The 15,787-nt window shown below is 38.1% G+C and overlaps 1 protein-coding gene across 3 annotated transcripts in view; it reads left to right on the top strand.

Annotated features, from left to right (window-relative positions):
* Positions 1–15,787, top strand: part of SLC4A4 (solute carrier family 4 member 4) — a 317,849-nt gene that overhangs the window by 108,913 nt on the left and 193,149 nt on the right. The gene's annotated exons all lie outside the window — the stretch shown is intronic.

The raw sequence follows: 15,787 nt of genomic DNA, 5'->3' as shown, positions 1-15,787 counted from the left end.
GGTTAGTTTATTCTCTGAAATAAACGCCTTTTTTATGTTTCTTGAAAATTGTCTGACAAGTTTGAAGAAAATCATTTTCCAAAGCAATCATGTCCATTTTTATACAAAACTCTGCTTGTATGTGTTTGTATGCATTTCATCTGACTCTTAAACAGATCTCTAACCCCCAAAGTTAAAACTGACAAGTATATAGGCTAAGTTGTTTGAGCTCTGGAGTGAATTTAGACAGCTCTTAAAGCCGTTTATAATTAGAGGGAAATAAATTAAAAGGAATAGAATGGATGGCTTGTTGAAAGTAAGGGAATAATGGCTCACTCCCAAGCTTAGTGTAGGAAAAGTTTAGCACTTGTTGGAAGCATTTCGTAATGTATAGTGCTTGGTGACTTTAAAGAGAAAAATAAACATGGTTATTGTCAAGATTTTAACATGCCTCACTTTCGAAGAGTTCAAGTCAATGGCCAGACATGTTTTTGAGATATGGAGCGTGGGTTCTTGAAGGGTGCCCTGTGTTCAGAAACACAGTAGTAATAGAAATGAAGGGGGAAGCACACTGTGATAAAAAAACAGAGTATGGACTTTGTGGTCAGACAAATCTCCATAACTGCATTCTGAGGCTACATCTCCCCAGTCCTAGATTTGTGATCTGGGTAATGTATGGCACCTCCTTGAGCATGTTTCATGTATGAATATAGAGATAATAATATTTAGGTTATAGGAGTATTCTCAGATAATGTGTGTTCCTAGTAAGTGCTGTTTATTGATGGGTGTACTTATTAAGTCACATTTCTAATAAAGTGCCCTAATAATGCAAATATTATAGTTTAAACTGCTTGGCTGGAAAAAATAAAAAGCAAGCTGAAGACTTTCTTCAATAAACTCCCTATGGGTAGCTGTCTTTTCTTTTCTTTTCTTTTTTTTTTTTTTGCTGAGGAAGATTCACCCTGAGCTAACATCTGTTGCCATTCTTCCTCTTTTTTTTGGCTTGAGAAAGTTTAGCCCTGAGCTAACGTCTGTGCCAGTCTTCCCCTGTTTTGTATGTGGGTCACTACCACAGTATGGATGATGAGTGGTGTAGGTCTTAGCATGAGATCTGAACCTGCAAACCTGGGCCACCCAAGTGGAGCATGCCGAACTTAACCTCTACTCCACAGGGCCGGCCCCAGTAACTGTCTTTTCAAGAGGCTTACAAGTGGTATCAATTGACAGAAGAAGAATGAAACCCTGTGATAGTGGAAAATACAAATATAAATTTTGGAAGACACAACTGCAGTGGGTGTGTAGCCTAGTTTGCTTATATGTGATTATATCCCAAATAAGATTGTAAGCCAAGTTATTGTCCTCAAAGTCTTGGGTCATTTTAAATAGTAATAGGTTCAGGATAGACTCAGATGAATCACTCTATAGGGAAAAATTTAGTATCAACTGATTTAATGTCCAAATAATAAAATTTTAATATTTAGGCATATTTTATATTAGTGGCCAGGAAAAAATGATTAGAAACTTACTTTCAGAATTCTGTTTAGGGGATTCATTTAGTTGACATCACAAGTAACTATTAGATGGGCATTTTGGGGAGTATTTTAAAGTAGAATTAGATGAATATAACATTATAAGAACTGGGCATTGGGCAGTTTTTCTTTGAGTGTATGAGGCACAAGTTCAGTTATTTAATAACTATAATTTACTTTTATGTAAACCAAGAATGGAGTCTATAAAAATACTTGGGCTCTTGTTTTGAAAAATTAAGACTTTTTTTGGAACACGGTTAAGAACTAATTTACATGTTTTATTTTAACATGAGCTTTGTTTTACTATAGTATAGAATTATGCTTCCTAAAGTCTCTGTTAGGCAAGAGTATAGACTGGATGGGCTTATCTTACGGGATAGCAGTCTTAATGTGTGTGTATTTTGGGTGCAGTTCAGAGATAACCGATGTTGTTTAATATCTATTGCGTATCTCCTGGGTTGCTGATTGCATATTTGTTTTGAAGACACTACTTAAAGAGAAAAAGGAGGTGCTTGTCATTAGGACCTGTGAATCAAAACTCATGCTCTGCACAAAATTTCCACATTCATTTCAGTACGTCAGCCTCGTGCATGGCTTTGTTCCTTCCACCGTGTGTTCTTTTTGTCTGTGAATCATCAGGCATACCTTTCCCTTTCTGTCTTTGAAAGTCCTTATCCTTATTCACATGCTTTATTCTTCTTCTAGTGAAGTCTCAGCTTCTTAATCATCTTCAGTACTTTGTGCTTGCTTAGGTCTCTGGAGTTGGTTATGTATCTTTACCTCTTTAGGTCCCTTTCACTGAGGTTTATTTTTGTTGCCACATTTGATGATAAGTTCATTGAAAAAGGAAGAGTAAATATCTTGGTTCATTGGGCAGTTCCTTTATGTGGCTAGTGTCTTAATACTCCTAGTTAGTGCTCACTACACATCTTTAACTAAATAACGAGGTAGATAAGAGTAAGAATATTGCTAAGGATTAGTTTTCTATCCCAGAATGTTCAGTTTCAAAAAAACTGAAGTTCAGTTTTTTTCAATCTTTGCATTTGAAAATTTGTTGGTATTGCTTCTCAAAGGAAAGATGAGATCAAAAGTGACAGAATGAATAGTACATTGGTAGATCATTTAATATAATAACACTGTCTTGTATTTCTGAGTAGATTTCTATAAGCTGGAAGAACGAAATTCAATTCCACCATCCACAGATGTGCCTTGAAACCTATTCACTCTTCCTGTTGTTATCTGTCAACTAGATGGGGAAGCTGAGTCAGAGGGTAAAGGGAGATTTGCTCAGTTGGAGTTGGAGCTGAGCACGGGATCTAGGTCTTACAATTCCAATTCCATCACTCCACCCATGTTACTGTTTACTCGGGGTGGTGTTGTTTGGAGGAGTAAACTCCCTGTGCTGTCCCTAGACAGGAGAGCACGTGCAGAACCCAGTCTGAACAATGAATACTCCCTAAACTGTCAACATCCATTCCCCCTGAAGTTGTGAGAACCAGCTGCTCTAAACACTTCACTGATAGCGTGGGGGAATTTTGCCAGCATGTCAGCAAGGTTTGGAGGGTCTTCAGTATCCTATGTGAGTCTTCCCTAAAATTTATGAGACAACCCCCCCATCACACCCCCAGCAATAGTACTTCTTTAGTTCATTTTCACATTATTAGACAACTGAGTATTTATATTTAATATTTGCCTTGACCTTTAGGTTCTATTGACTCACCTACATACAAGCATTGGGTTGTTTCTATCTCAATTTACCCTACTGTCTCACTCTTGGTAACTTGACCTTGATTCTTCCTTCTGGTCCCTTTAGAATGCTGTTTTTATTTGTTGCTTCTGGCATTTGTACCTTGGTTTCCTCGTATGGATTTTGGCTTATCTTGTTTTTCAGCCTCAGGGCACCTTCCATTGCCTTAGTATGGGCTCCCTGTCTCCCTCTTTTTATCCTTCCACAACTGAATCCCTGATACCTTACTTTGCTAGTGCCTCTTTCCTGCCCCTCCCACATAAGGAAGTTGGCAGAGGAATTTGGACAGTTTTCAGGTGAATGCCTAATCTCTGCTTTATATGGTTGCTAAAGCATTTTATGAACATAGTTCTAGGAAAGAAATTTTGAGCTTATGTAGGTCTTGAAAAGTGTGATAAATTGACAAATGTATTTCTGAACCAGCTTAAACTGATTCATGATGGATCTAAAGAAGAGGTAGTCTGAGAAGGCAAAGAAACTATTAAGTTTTTGATTGATATTTAATTAATTGGAAATTCTGCACCCAATTAAGGAATTGTGTGCCTTGCACATCAACACAAGCCTTAGAAGTGACTGAATACTTTCTCTGCCTCTTTCTGAACAGGAAGCTGTTAATAATGAATCTCTTTTGAAGTGGTGTTCATTTACCTCCCCACTGATAAACTGAGGTCATCTTCAGATGACTTGAAGTATTATACATAGGCTTTTATATAAGGGATTAATAAATGTTGGATAGAAATATTATAGTAAAAGCTTACGGTGTTGAAAAGGATGACTTCTTTACTTTTGTTGATATTACTCTGTCAAATACATGGATTGTTCATAGCACACTTTAATAGAAAATCAAAATCCCTAACCAGCCCGCATACACACTTTGATCTATATTTTCCATCAGCTTTGTGTGATTTAGCTATATGGATAATGTAGAAGGAAGTTTATTTGTATCACAAATTATGCTCCTCTACTCTAAAATATGGTTTGAAAAACTTAGCTGATTCCATTTTATTGTTTATTGAAAATAGATTTAGCAAACTCTATTGATAATTTGGGAAGGTACTTAATGAAACAGCATCAAAACTTTGCTTGTAATGAGACTCTTGTCATTCATATGCCGTTTCTCAAGCAGATTTTCCAAATAGTCTTTTAGATTCTGGCTTGGTTTTGAGGTCTTTGCTGGCCAATGGACTTGTGTTGCTGGTTGGCTTCCCTAATTCAGAGTCTCTTGGGTAGATAAAACAAGGCCAACGAAGCATTATGCTTTGTGAGCAATGTGAAACTAAAAATGTCAAGTAGGTAGTATTGGAAGACCTGGAATACATATATTTTTCTTTGCTGAGAATGTAATTAAGCTTCAGAGATGTTGGGGATCACTGCCACTAATTTTTAAACCTTAACTCAGAGCAGACTTAAATAAGGTAGAACAGAAGAAAAACTTACTGTAGAATCTTGTTGACATTTCTGGATATTCAGAGTTCTATCAAAGTCTCTAGAGCAGTGATATATCTGTGAGGAATGTGACCTTTTTAAAGAAACAGCACCTATGTAAGGTTTCCTTGATACCTCCAGTCCCCACTCTCCCTTTTTAATGGGATTATATTTTGAATCACATTTCTCAATATTGCTATCCAGGAAAGATGGGTAGAATTTTTGGGCAATGTGGCAATGAAGTCAGAAGTCCTAAAGATTCTTTATAGCTCTGTGCCTTTATGTTCTAATGCATTTTGAAAGTGAGTCTACAGGAAGGAGGGTGTCTTCTTTTGTATGTGGAGGCATCTAATGGCAGCATTAGCGTGGTAGTTGTGACACTAATATTGGAGTAATAGGTTTAGCTACTTTGTATAGAAAATAGTTGCATTTGAGCAAGTCTGTAGAGTTTATTTTGGGAATCTTGAAGATTTCCTAATGTTGATGAGAATTGAGCCTGACTTTAGAAACCTCAGGGTATAAATCGTGCTGATAATTGTTCTGAGTTGAACCTGGAGAAAATGCTGATGTGTTCACTCTTAAGCAGAGTGATTCATCATGTAAACCTTATCATGGACAGCTCTGGCAGAGCAAAGAGAAGTGAAGTAGGGAGTTAGAAATTAAAGGAAAATGGAAATGGGAACTATGACACGCACTAGGAACTTTTTCTTTTAGGAGGAGGTTGCTGGGTGGCTATATTCGCTACTATCTTAATTAATGAGTGAGTTCCTATCTGCAGAAGGCAGCTTACCTTTCCATGCCACTTGCATGAAGCCCCTCACTTCCATCCCCATTGTTCTGTGCCCATGGGATTATATTAGACACGTGTGGCTGCTCAGTCTGCTGGTTTTCAGAACCATGGCCAGTCCTGTTACGTGGCTTAGAGCTGGCTGTTTGAATCCCTAGACAGCAGTAAAGGCAAGTGCTAGAGGGTTATGTTTCTTTTGGACATTCGTTGAGACAGAGAATTGAGATTCTGCAGTTTCAAGTACTGTAGGAAACTATCTGGCACTAATTTGACATTGCTGTCCTCATGTCAGCAGTTAAAAATACCTTAATTCGTTTGATTTCCTTGTAATAATGACATTAATGTTAATTTTAGAAAATTTGGAAATTACATATAAGCAAAATGAGGAAAACGAGAATCACCAAAAATTCCGTCATTTAGAGATAATTTTTAACATATATATCCTTCTGCTGTTTTTTCTATGCATAGTATATAAATCAGTAAACTTTCGGTTGCAAGTACAGGAAACCCAGTTATAACTGGAATAAACAAGCAAACGAAAAAGAATTTATTGATTTACTAAAGAAAGGATCTGGGTATAGCTGGATCTTTGGGTAGTGTAATTTGATCTGAACAAAAGACTAGAAGGAAGTTAAAAACAAAATCAGAAGTTAATGCTTATCCAGATACGTAAGGCATTAGATATCTCATAATTTTAACGAGCAGGGACGCCCTGGTGGTTAAATGTGAATAAATGGGCATGGTCATAGGAATTCCTTACTTTTTTTTCTTCTGGAAATTCCCTGGCATGTGGTTGGTGTCACAAGACATGACTGAGGACTCAAGCAGGGGCAGATCAACACAGTGAACTCTGCACTGAACCATCAAATCCATGTTATCTGTCATGGTATTCCATCTAGACTTCTTGGTGACTTGGTTTTTTCTTCCCACCACTGTGTTGTTTTGGCATCTTGGGTATTGCCTCCTTGGGAATTTTGGAAGCAACGTCCTTGGCAGGGAATTGACATTGCCATGCTGGGCCCTGGTGACAGTGTCCATAATATGGTCCCCTTTCCAGGTGGTTTTGCAGACAGAGGGCATCCACAATGGGGCTGGAGCCGAAAGGATGAGTATGTGTGAAACATCCCTTAGGGTCCCAGCACTTACTTGGGAGGTTGATTTATCAGTGAGGATGCGGTCTTGTGATCTACAGTTGGGGCAAGTAGTCAGGAAAATTGGGTTATTACTGTTTCTGTGAGCCCATTTCCCCCACAAAGTCTTGTGAATATCATACAAGCCTGTTTTAAATGAAGCAGGGAAACTGATATCATGGAAAGTAAACTCCAGGAAAAAAAGTCAAAAAGTTTAGTTTCACCATTAGTGAGTTTAGTTTTACTGTGTTAGTCAGCTCAGACGGCCATAACAGAATACCATAGACTGGGGGGCTTAAACAACAGGGATTTATTTCTCACAGTTCTAGAGGTTGAGAAGTTCAAGATCAAGGTGCCTGGTGATTTGGTTCCCTGGTGAGGGCCTACTTCTTGGCTCGAAGATGGCTGCCTTCTCACTGTGTCCTCTCATGGTGGAGAGAGAGAGGAAGCAAGCTCTCTGGTGTCTCTTCTTATAAGGACACTAATCCCATCATGAGGGCCCATCCTCATGTCCTAGTCTAAACCTAATTACCTCACAAAGGCCCCATCTCCAAAGGCCATCGCATTAGGGGTTAGGGTGAAACCTAACAGTCCATAACAGTTACTTCGTTTCGGTCACCATTGAGGCTACTGAAACCCAAAATGACTGATTTGAATTTTATGTCTGTCTATTGAAATAATATAAATAATATAATTAATAAAATTGGAATAATTACTAAAAGAATCAACAGACCAGAAAGGCTTTGAGCCAATGTTTTATTGAGACTGTGTGCCCCGGAATTTCATAGACAAAATTTATTTGACTGCTAGACCATCACTGGGACTACTTCTAGGTGAATGGCATAACAGCATTTAAAAAACCCACATTCACACCACTGACAGCCTGGTTTTAATTTTTCCATCTCCCTGTGTTGGCAGAAATTATGAAGGAGGCAGATAGAATAAGTTGGGGAAGACAAGGGCTGCTGTTCTAAAGAATGCTGAGTGTCTTATAGATACGACCGGAGTCCTGATAACATTTTTGTACTGTAAACCATAGGTAAATTATTTTTTTCAACATTTTGAAGATGAAAGGCTAAGACACAGATATTTCCCAAAAATGTCTCAGCAAACTCTAGTTTTTATCACCTCTTGCTACCTGAAATTGAACTTACTGTGCTCCTAAGCAAGATAGTTTGGTGGTATTCTGAAATTCAGGCTCTTAGTGCTGTTGACTCTTTATACCGGAATAATAATGTCATGGCCTATTAAGGATAATTGTGATAATTGACAGCTTTTCATGTGTGGGAGCTTATTAATACATGGATACCTAAGAATTTTTAAAATTATCCATCTTAATGAATGCTATTTGGCTGTTTCAATTTCTTAGCTAATTTGAAACAGAAAAAGTAACCATCTAATTTGCCTGTCTAAAGCCTGCCAGCATGTGAATCAATAGTCATTTTCTGGATTTGTTGAGGTAGAGGTAGGTTAAGGCATGGAGAAAGTCTAGCTGACTCGTACACATCCCTCCAGGAAAACTTGGATTCTATAAAAACGGTTCTTCAGTGCAATTAATTTGAAGATGCTAATATATGGATGGCTAATACAAGTTAGCTCGACTCTAATCCAATAAAATGGAATCATAGACATGTGTATGAGGACTCTTTTGGTTGTGAGTGACAAAAAAATTGTCTCAGATTACTTTAAGCTGAAAGGGAAGCATCACATATGATTGAAAAGTAACTGACTTCAGGCATGGCTGGATCTAGGCACTTAACTGATGGTATCAGGAACCTGTCCCTGGCTTGGTTCTGAGTTCTTCTGTGTTTGCTTTATTCTTAGGCAGGCTCTTCTTTTAGGGTTGCAAGATGGCCATCTGCACTCAAAGCTTTTATTACCATCTTAACACCTTAGCATAAAGTGAAAATTTATTTCCTGGAAGTTCCAACAAAAGGCTGACACTTATTTACTCTGATTGGCCTGGATTAGGTAAAGTGTCCACTCAAAAATTAATGGCTGTGGCCAAGAGTTGTGATATTCTCATTGTCCAAACCTGGGTCACAGGAGGTGGGTTCAGCCTCAATGGACTTACAAGTGTAAAGATGGTTCTCCAGTGGAAAATGGGGTGCTGGTATCAGAAAAAGAGGTTAGGAGTGCTGAGTGGGCAAGAGTAACAGAGAGCCACTACAGTGTGTGTGTGGTTAAAGATGTAGATGATACTTTACTCATTTAGTTATTTCTCATTTTGTATAGTTATGAATGTGAAAATGAAGTTTGAAGGTTTAATATATATATTGAAGTGTATTTTTAGAGTACTACAGTGGTCTAATAGATGAATTGTGGAAGTTTTAACAACCATGGTGTTGACCCGCAAACTTTTATGTCAGAATGAAGGAGAGAAATGAAGGCTTAAAATGGTAACTATGTAAACCAGTTGGTGATAGCACATTAATAACTTAAAGAAATAAATAGTTATTTCTTTTTATACTTTAGTTTGATAGCTAAGACTTTACCAGATGGTGGACTTTGCCAAGAAGAAAATACAAAATCCAGAAGTCCTCATTTAACCCACAGAAGGAAATTTGCATGTTAACTTATGCTCAGTATGACTTGTTCGTTATGATCATTATTTCTATTAAAAAATGTTTTTGGTAGCCTGCAGGGTGGCCACAGTGGGATGCTTCCCAGACCAAAAATAAAAGAGCACATTCACAAATTGCCTTTTGGTGGATAATGAACCAAATGTTCAATTAGTTTCCTTTAGGACTATTTCATATGCCATTATGATTTCTGTCTCTTCTGAAATCCAGTACATTTACTGCCTGTATTGTTCATATGGCAATCTGACCGTTTTTGGGTTCTTTTTGCTTTTTAAATGAGATCTTCCATTAGAGTGTGGTGGCTAAGAAATAGGCTTGGAAATAGCACCGGTGGGTTTGAGGTCTTATCAGTTACTAGTTATGTCATCTTGAGAAAGTCCCTTAGCCTCTTAATACTCAGTTTCCCTATCTAGTAATACAAGGGAGTAATAATAGTAGATATTTCATAGGCTTGTGTAAAATAAATGGAAAGCACTTAACACAATGCCTGGTACAATGTAAACATTAAAAAATGTTAGTAATTGTGTATTACATTTCTGTTGATGGCAGTTTTCCTGTTGTTATGTGTTGTCTTCCCCTCTGTAAGCTCCTCGAGGACAGGGACTTTATCTTAGAAATATTTTGGGTCCTTTCAACAAATACTATAGTGTATTACATACACTAAATCTAATAAATATTAAGTTACCAAATGAGAGTATCGAACTGTCCTTCATTATTGCTAAGCCTCAGGGTTTTCCATTTTGTCACACTATGTCATTTTTTCTAGTAGCACTTAAACAGAGGCAGAGGAAAGAAGCAGAGAAAGATTGCTTGTGAGAAACTGGGGCAGAATATATATTATTCGTTCTTTCATTCACTGTCTTACTCATTGTTTCATCCATTCTTTTTTGTGTAACTTCGCTGTGCACGAGGTAGGTGCCAAGAGTCCTTTAGGTAGGGGAAGAACCAGGTGGTTGGCTTAGTAAAGGCGCAAAGACAAAGCACAGCCGTGAATAGCACATGGAGCAGTGGATAGTGAACGTCTTAACAGAAGTGCAGGTGAAATGTTGGGCCCCTCAGGGAAGCAGGAGGTTGCACCCAGCAGAGGAAAACAGCTTACCTGAAGTGTTCCCTTTTTTCTTTGTGGCTTACTCAGCAGGGAGTGGTGACTATCCTTTGGTCACTGTGCAGCTAATGCAAAGATGGATTAAGGGGAAAGATGGAATAAGGACAGTTTTCCAAACACAGATATTTTCCATTTCAAGGTTCTTCCGAGTTCTTAATGGTTCTTTGCAAATGGTTATGTTTTTGTGTACTTGAAAATGTCCGAGGATTATTCAGCCATATCTGATTCATTAATATTCAAAGTGACTGTCAGGAGCACTGTACTATGTTGGCCTTTGAGAAAGGTATGGAAAACACAGACCCTGTCTTCCAGGAGCTTGGTGATCTACTTGGAGAGAGAAGGCATGTCTACAAAAGTTAGGTAATCACGAGCAGTGAATAATTCAGACACACAGTGTTGTTATAGTTTGAGTAAAGGAGAGATTCAAGTTCTGTGAGTGGTTTAGTAAGGATATTGGAAAAGATAGAATTTTCGACTGGGTCTTGGAAATTGAGTCAGAGTCAGATAGAGAGGAGAGAAAAGAGTGTTCTAGACAAGAAAAATGAAAAAGATCTGAAAATGAGCAGGTGTATTCTGTCGGTCACAAGACAGTTCTGGGTTGCTGTGGGAGACAAGATTGGACACACAGATTGGGGCCAGAGTGACAAGAAAGGCAAACTGAGAGTGGACTGTTGTCTAAGCAGGCGTGAGGGAGAGGTTTCTTCTCGTATGCCATCTCTGATTGACGGACAGTGGCTGCCCAGGTGAACGCGGAGGCCGGGCTCAGGCTCCGCAGGAATGAATGTGATGATGCGTAAGCGATGTCTGCTGGGGGTGCTGGCGGTGGGAGCGGGTATGGACAGCATTCCTGCCGCTTATTTGCCTTCCTTCTTGTCGGCCATGGGGATTCGGGAGCACTGGGTCTCCCCAGCCTCTGGAGACCACCATGTTGTCCTCCTGCGGGTGGGCATTAGTCAGAGATAAGCACGTTGATGTAGAACCCTCCAGAAAATTCTACAGCTACTCAAAAAAAAAAAAAATCAAAAAAATTAAAAGAAAAAAACCTCCAATGCCTTTTAACCAGAGGACAGAATAAAAAAAAGAAAAAATCAAGGCAAATTAGAGGCATTAACTTCACTTTGATCTACAGGCCTTCTGTTCTGACAAAGGTGATTGGATTAATTTGACAGTTTCTCTCTCTCCCTCGCTGTCACCCTCTCTCATGTTTCTCTAGGTTCTCTTTTGTGATGAAACTAGGTTAGTTATTACTTAGAATCATAATCTATTCGTCTGTAATGCAAGTTGATATCTGATGTTTTCTTCCCCCAGGTGTTAAATGAGGCTCAAGGAGTTTCATTATTTCCCCTTGTTCTTTTCTTGGCTGTTTCCTGGAATGTAGGTACACCTTTGTGTTCTCATTACTGAAGCTACTTAATTCATTGATGTAAAATCTGCAGAACTTTTGACTTTTTTTCTTTCCTACTTTATATATTTTCCACATATAGAGGTTCTCAAGGCCAATATCTGTGAGAGTTCTCTTTCTTATAAGTTCAGCAGGTTTTGCTAGTGAGGGCTTAGCAATTTTTAAACTAGTTTAAACCTTGTGTTTTAGCTACTATAATGATTATCATCATCATCCCACTTTTCAGGTGGGGAACTGGAGACACAGAGAGGTTAATTAACTTGTCTCAGGTCACACAGCATATAGGTAGCAGAGTTCAGGTTCAAACCCAGGCAGTTTGGCTCTAGAATCTATATTTTTAATCTCAGTGCAATGCTGTGTCTTGTGTTTAGCTCATTTCCCTATCTGATCAAAACTTATGGGAAAAAAGTGAATTCCTAATTTACTTCACTCAGAGGACTCTCACTCTGCGTCTCTTTGAATGATGTTAGAAATCAAGAAGGGTATTTGCTGCCGCAGTGGAAGCCCCTCCCACACGTTATATTTACAATTCCTGTGGCCTCCTATTTCTGATTCCCCGGGGAAGCTCAGGGGAGCAACTGAGGAAAGACACTTACTGGAGTAGCGAGCTAGTTTATGACACATGATTTTGGAATTTTATCCCAAAGGGATTGCCATATTTGTTGCTCAGGGATTGTATTTAATAAATAAGACAACTTCTGAAAGGCGCTTAGACTTGGTGCCTAGAGCGCAAGACCTGGGGGTAATGCTACATCCTACTTGGGTCTCACTTTGCAGAACTCATGGCTGAGTTGCTGTTTGATAAGCTGTGAGTCTTGTTTTCCTAATTTGAGAACACCAGACGACAGCGTAATGCTCCGCAGATTGGAGCCAAGCAGACGTATGTGCTGTGTCTATAGAGGAGCTTCTGTTCTTTAAGCAGGAGAAACATTTGGGGGGGCAAACCCACATCACATTTTTTAGAAACAGACAAAAAATTGACTCTCTAAAAGTAGACTTTCCCCTTCTAAAAACTAGTTCTACTCCAGAGATCTTTGATGTTAAATGTCGATGAGAAGTCAGTTGAATTTGTGATTGTCAGTTTCAGAACCACCATGATGAATAACTACATTTTTAGTGATGTGAACACTCTGCTCCTTGAAAGTATTATCCAGAGTCTGAATTCTGCCCATCATTTCTTTCATGTCCTCCCTTTTCCTCTAAAATAACTAAACTTCCTATGTCTTGACTGGAAAGGCATTGCCAATGTTTCTAACAAAAGTCCCGGAACTTTAGATTTTTTTCCTTCAGGGATATTAAGAAATTTCAAAACTGTTTTTTTCTAATTACAGATGTGTAACATATTGTATCCTATATTAATATGTTATTTGATTATCTTATTTTAATGTTCTGCAAACACAAGTTCTCAGATATTTTTCTTGCTGTTGGTTTGTGAACTAATTTGTTTATTCACTTAACTAATTAATTATTCACTTAACCAAATAATTAATTAGTTATTGTTTGTTCCCCATTTAAACTCCATAAGAACAGGGATCTTGTCAAGTTCTTTGCTTTATCTTTAGAGCCTGAAACAAAGCCCGTTTAGAGCATAGACAGTAGTCGATAAATATTGCTGAAGGAATACATGAATGAATTGTGCACACTTTAGAATTGCTAAAAAAGTAAAAGGAAGAAAATAGAAGCCCAAGAAATAAACTGTATAATATTTGAAATATGTCTGTACAGGCAGTCCTTGCTTTGCACAGTAGTGCAGGACCATAAAAATGACTATGCAAGCTGAAATTTTGCAAAGTAATCCTAACAATCCATGGGAAAAGTTACTATTGTTCTTTGGCCTTTAAAAAATTTTGCCAAATCATTAGAATCTCTCTTGCTGTTGGCTATAAAGATATAGGGAAATGAAAAAAATAGTCAAACTAATATCTATTTAGTACATGCTAATTTAAAATGTTAGAAACATTGAGATTGAGGTGTTTTATTTCTTTGCAAAATCTTATTGGGAGTAGTTTGAATAGTGCTTGCCTTCTTCCTGTCGTACAACGTAAGAAAGGGAGCAAGCGTCTCTTTGTGCCAGGCGAATTGTCATACTCCTCTCTAAGTTTGGATCAGCTTCCAACATTTTATCCTTCGTGCTTTCCATGTCAAGAAATGTCTCTGAGAGTTCCTTTAACATGAACTTTTTTTTTTGCCAGTGTCATTTCCTCTGGGACATCTTTATCATTTTGATACAACCACTTGCCTTATTTATGTTGATAAATTTGCCTTCACTATGTTCCTCCGACTGCATATCTAGACTCCCTCAAATGGCGAATGGCAGCATTGTGTACAGCCCACAATCGGCTGTGTCTTCTATAATTCCATTTACTTCTGGCACAAATTTCACTTCCAGCATTATCACTTTTTCTTTCTGTGCTCTACTTTAATCTTTGTTGGCCAGCTCCTTCTTTGATTATCCATGTCATATGAATTTATCATTGGGAGACAAGAAGGTGACACTACTACACATGCTACTGCCTGTGCATAAGCTGGATAACAAATGTGCAGTGACCAATCACTGACAGACGTTGAAAGTAGCCTTATGACTGGTCATTGGTCATGATGCACATATGTTATTTACATGGTAATTTATGGACTGAGGAGCTAGCAGTGGAGTTTGTACTTTATGCATTTACTCACAGTTAATATACCAGGCTAGCTGAAATTTGTACTATGTTGTTGGGGAACTAGTGGTATTTAACTAAACTGTGGTAATTGAAATTCATGCACATTGGAACCGTGCAAAGTAAAGGCTGCCTCAATTCCAGAATTTATTTATGCTTATGATTTTGCAATTTTATTTTGTCATTTAATATCAAAAAACAATAATCTCGACTTTGTGTTTTATGACTACATGGTATTTTGTTGAACAGTTTTAGTATAGTTTGTTTAACCAATCCTCCCTTTTGGACATTTGGGCTTTTTCTGTTTTTCTCAATTATGAACAGTGCTTCAGTGGTCAGCTATGTAGCTAAATATTTGAGATAACAGCTATTATTTATTTGGAATAAATGTCTTTCTAGTGGAAGAATTGCTGGCTTACAGGATAGATATAAACATTACCATGTTTTTTCAAATTTCTCTTTGGAGAGATGTTCTCATTTAGGCTCCTACCAGTGAGATAAATTGAGAGGTGCTGGTGTATGTGTCCTAAACCCTTACCCACATTGGGATTATCATTCTTTTTAATTTTTGCCATTTTAATAGGCAAAACATGTATTTTATTTTAATAATTAGTTTTGATTACTAGTTAGGTTGAGAATTTTTCACAGGTTTATTCGTGGTAAATATATTTTGATCTATGGGACTATATTCTGTCCTATATTATAGCAGTTTTCAGATGGTAGGAATTTTCTTGTTTTATTAAGTTGTTTGAGTACATATATTTCTACAAATTTGTGTGTACTTGAACTGCATTCTTGGTTTTACCCAGCGGTTATAAAGAGTATTCGCAGGCCTTAGTTTTGTATGACCATCACTTTACAAATGCTTTCCACTTTTTTTTAAAGAGAGGGAAAATAACCCATGACCTGGGGGAAATTCTAGTTAATTTTTCATTACATGATTTTTAGGAGTTGGGGTCAAAAGGAGCTAGTAGGGCATTCAATTATGTGCTTGAGTGTGTTGGAAATTTTTTTTCCTCAGGTGTACAATATTTTACTTGGGCTTGTTTTTCAAGTGCACTGAAGTGTGACTAAACATTTTTGGGTACTGCCATTATGTAGAGAAGAGGCCCCATCTTGTTAAATATTCCCTCATCCACTTTGCAGTTAGCCGGTTACAGGCAGCAAGGAGCCTCTGAGGGCTTGGGCTTTAGGCATTGGAAAGGGGGGGGGGGGGGGGGGAGGCAGGGCTTGGGGGAAACTCAGGATTGGGGTACTCTGTTGCCCCCTCCCACTGTGTAGAAAAAGTGATTGGTTCAAGCTGGTTTCTGTCTAACAATTTTGGATGGATCATAAGTGGGGAAGGAGAGAAAGTCATGCGGTTGGACCTCAGCTCATCTGAGGGCTAAAGGTTCTTTGTCACACACCACACAGAACTGGAGTGCTGTCCTTCAGGAGAGTG

The sequence above is a fragment of the Equus quagga genome, chromosome 3 (assembly GCF_021613505.1).
Source record: "Equus quagga isolate Etosha38 chromosome 3, UCLA_HA_Equagga_1.0, whole genome shotgun sequence".
Taxonomy (NCBI): domain Eukaryota; kingdom Metazoa; phylum Chordata; class Mammalia; order Perissodactyla; family Equidae; genus Equus; species Equus quagga.
This window is presented reverse-complemented; position numbering and strand designations above follow the sequence as displayed.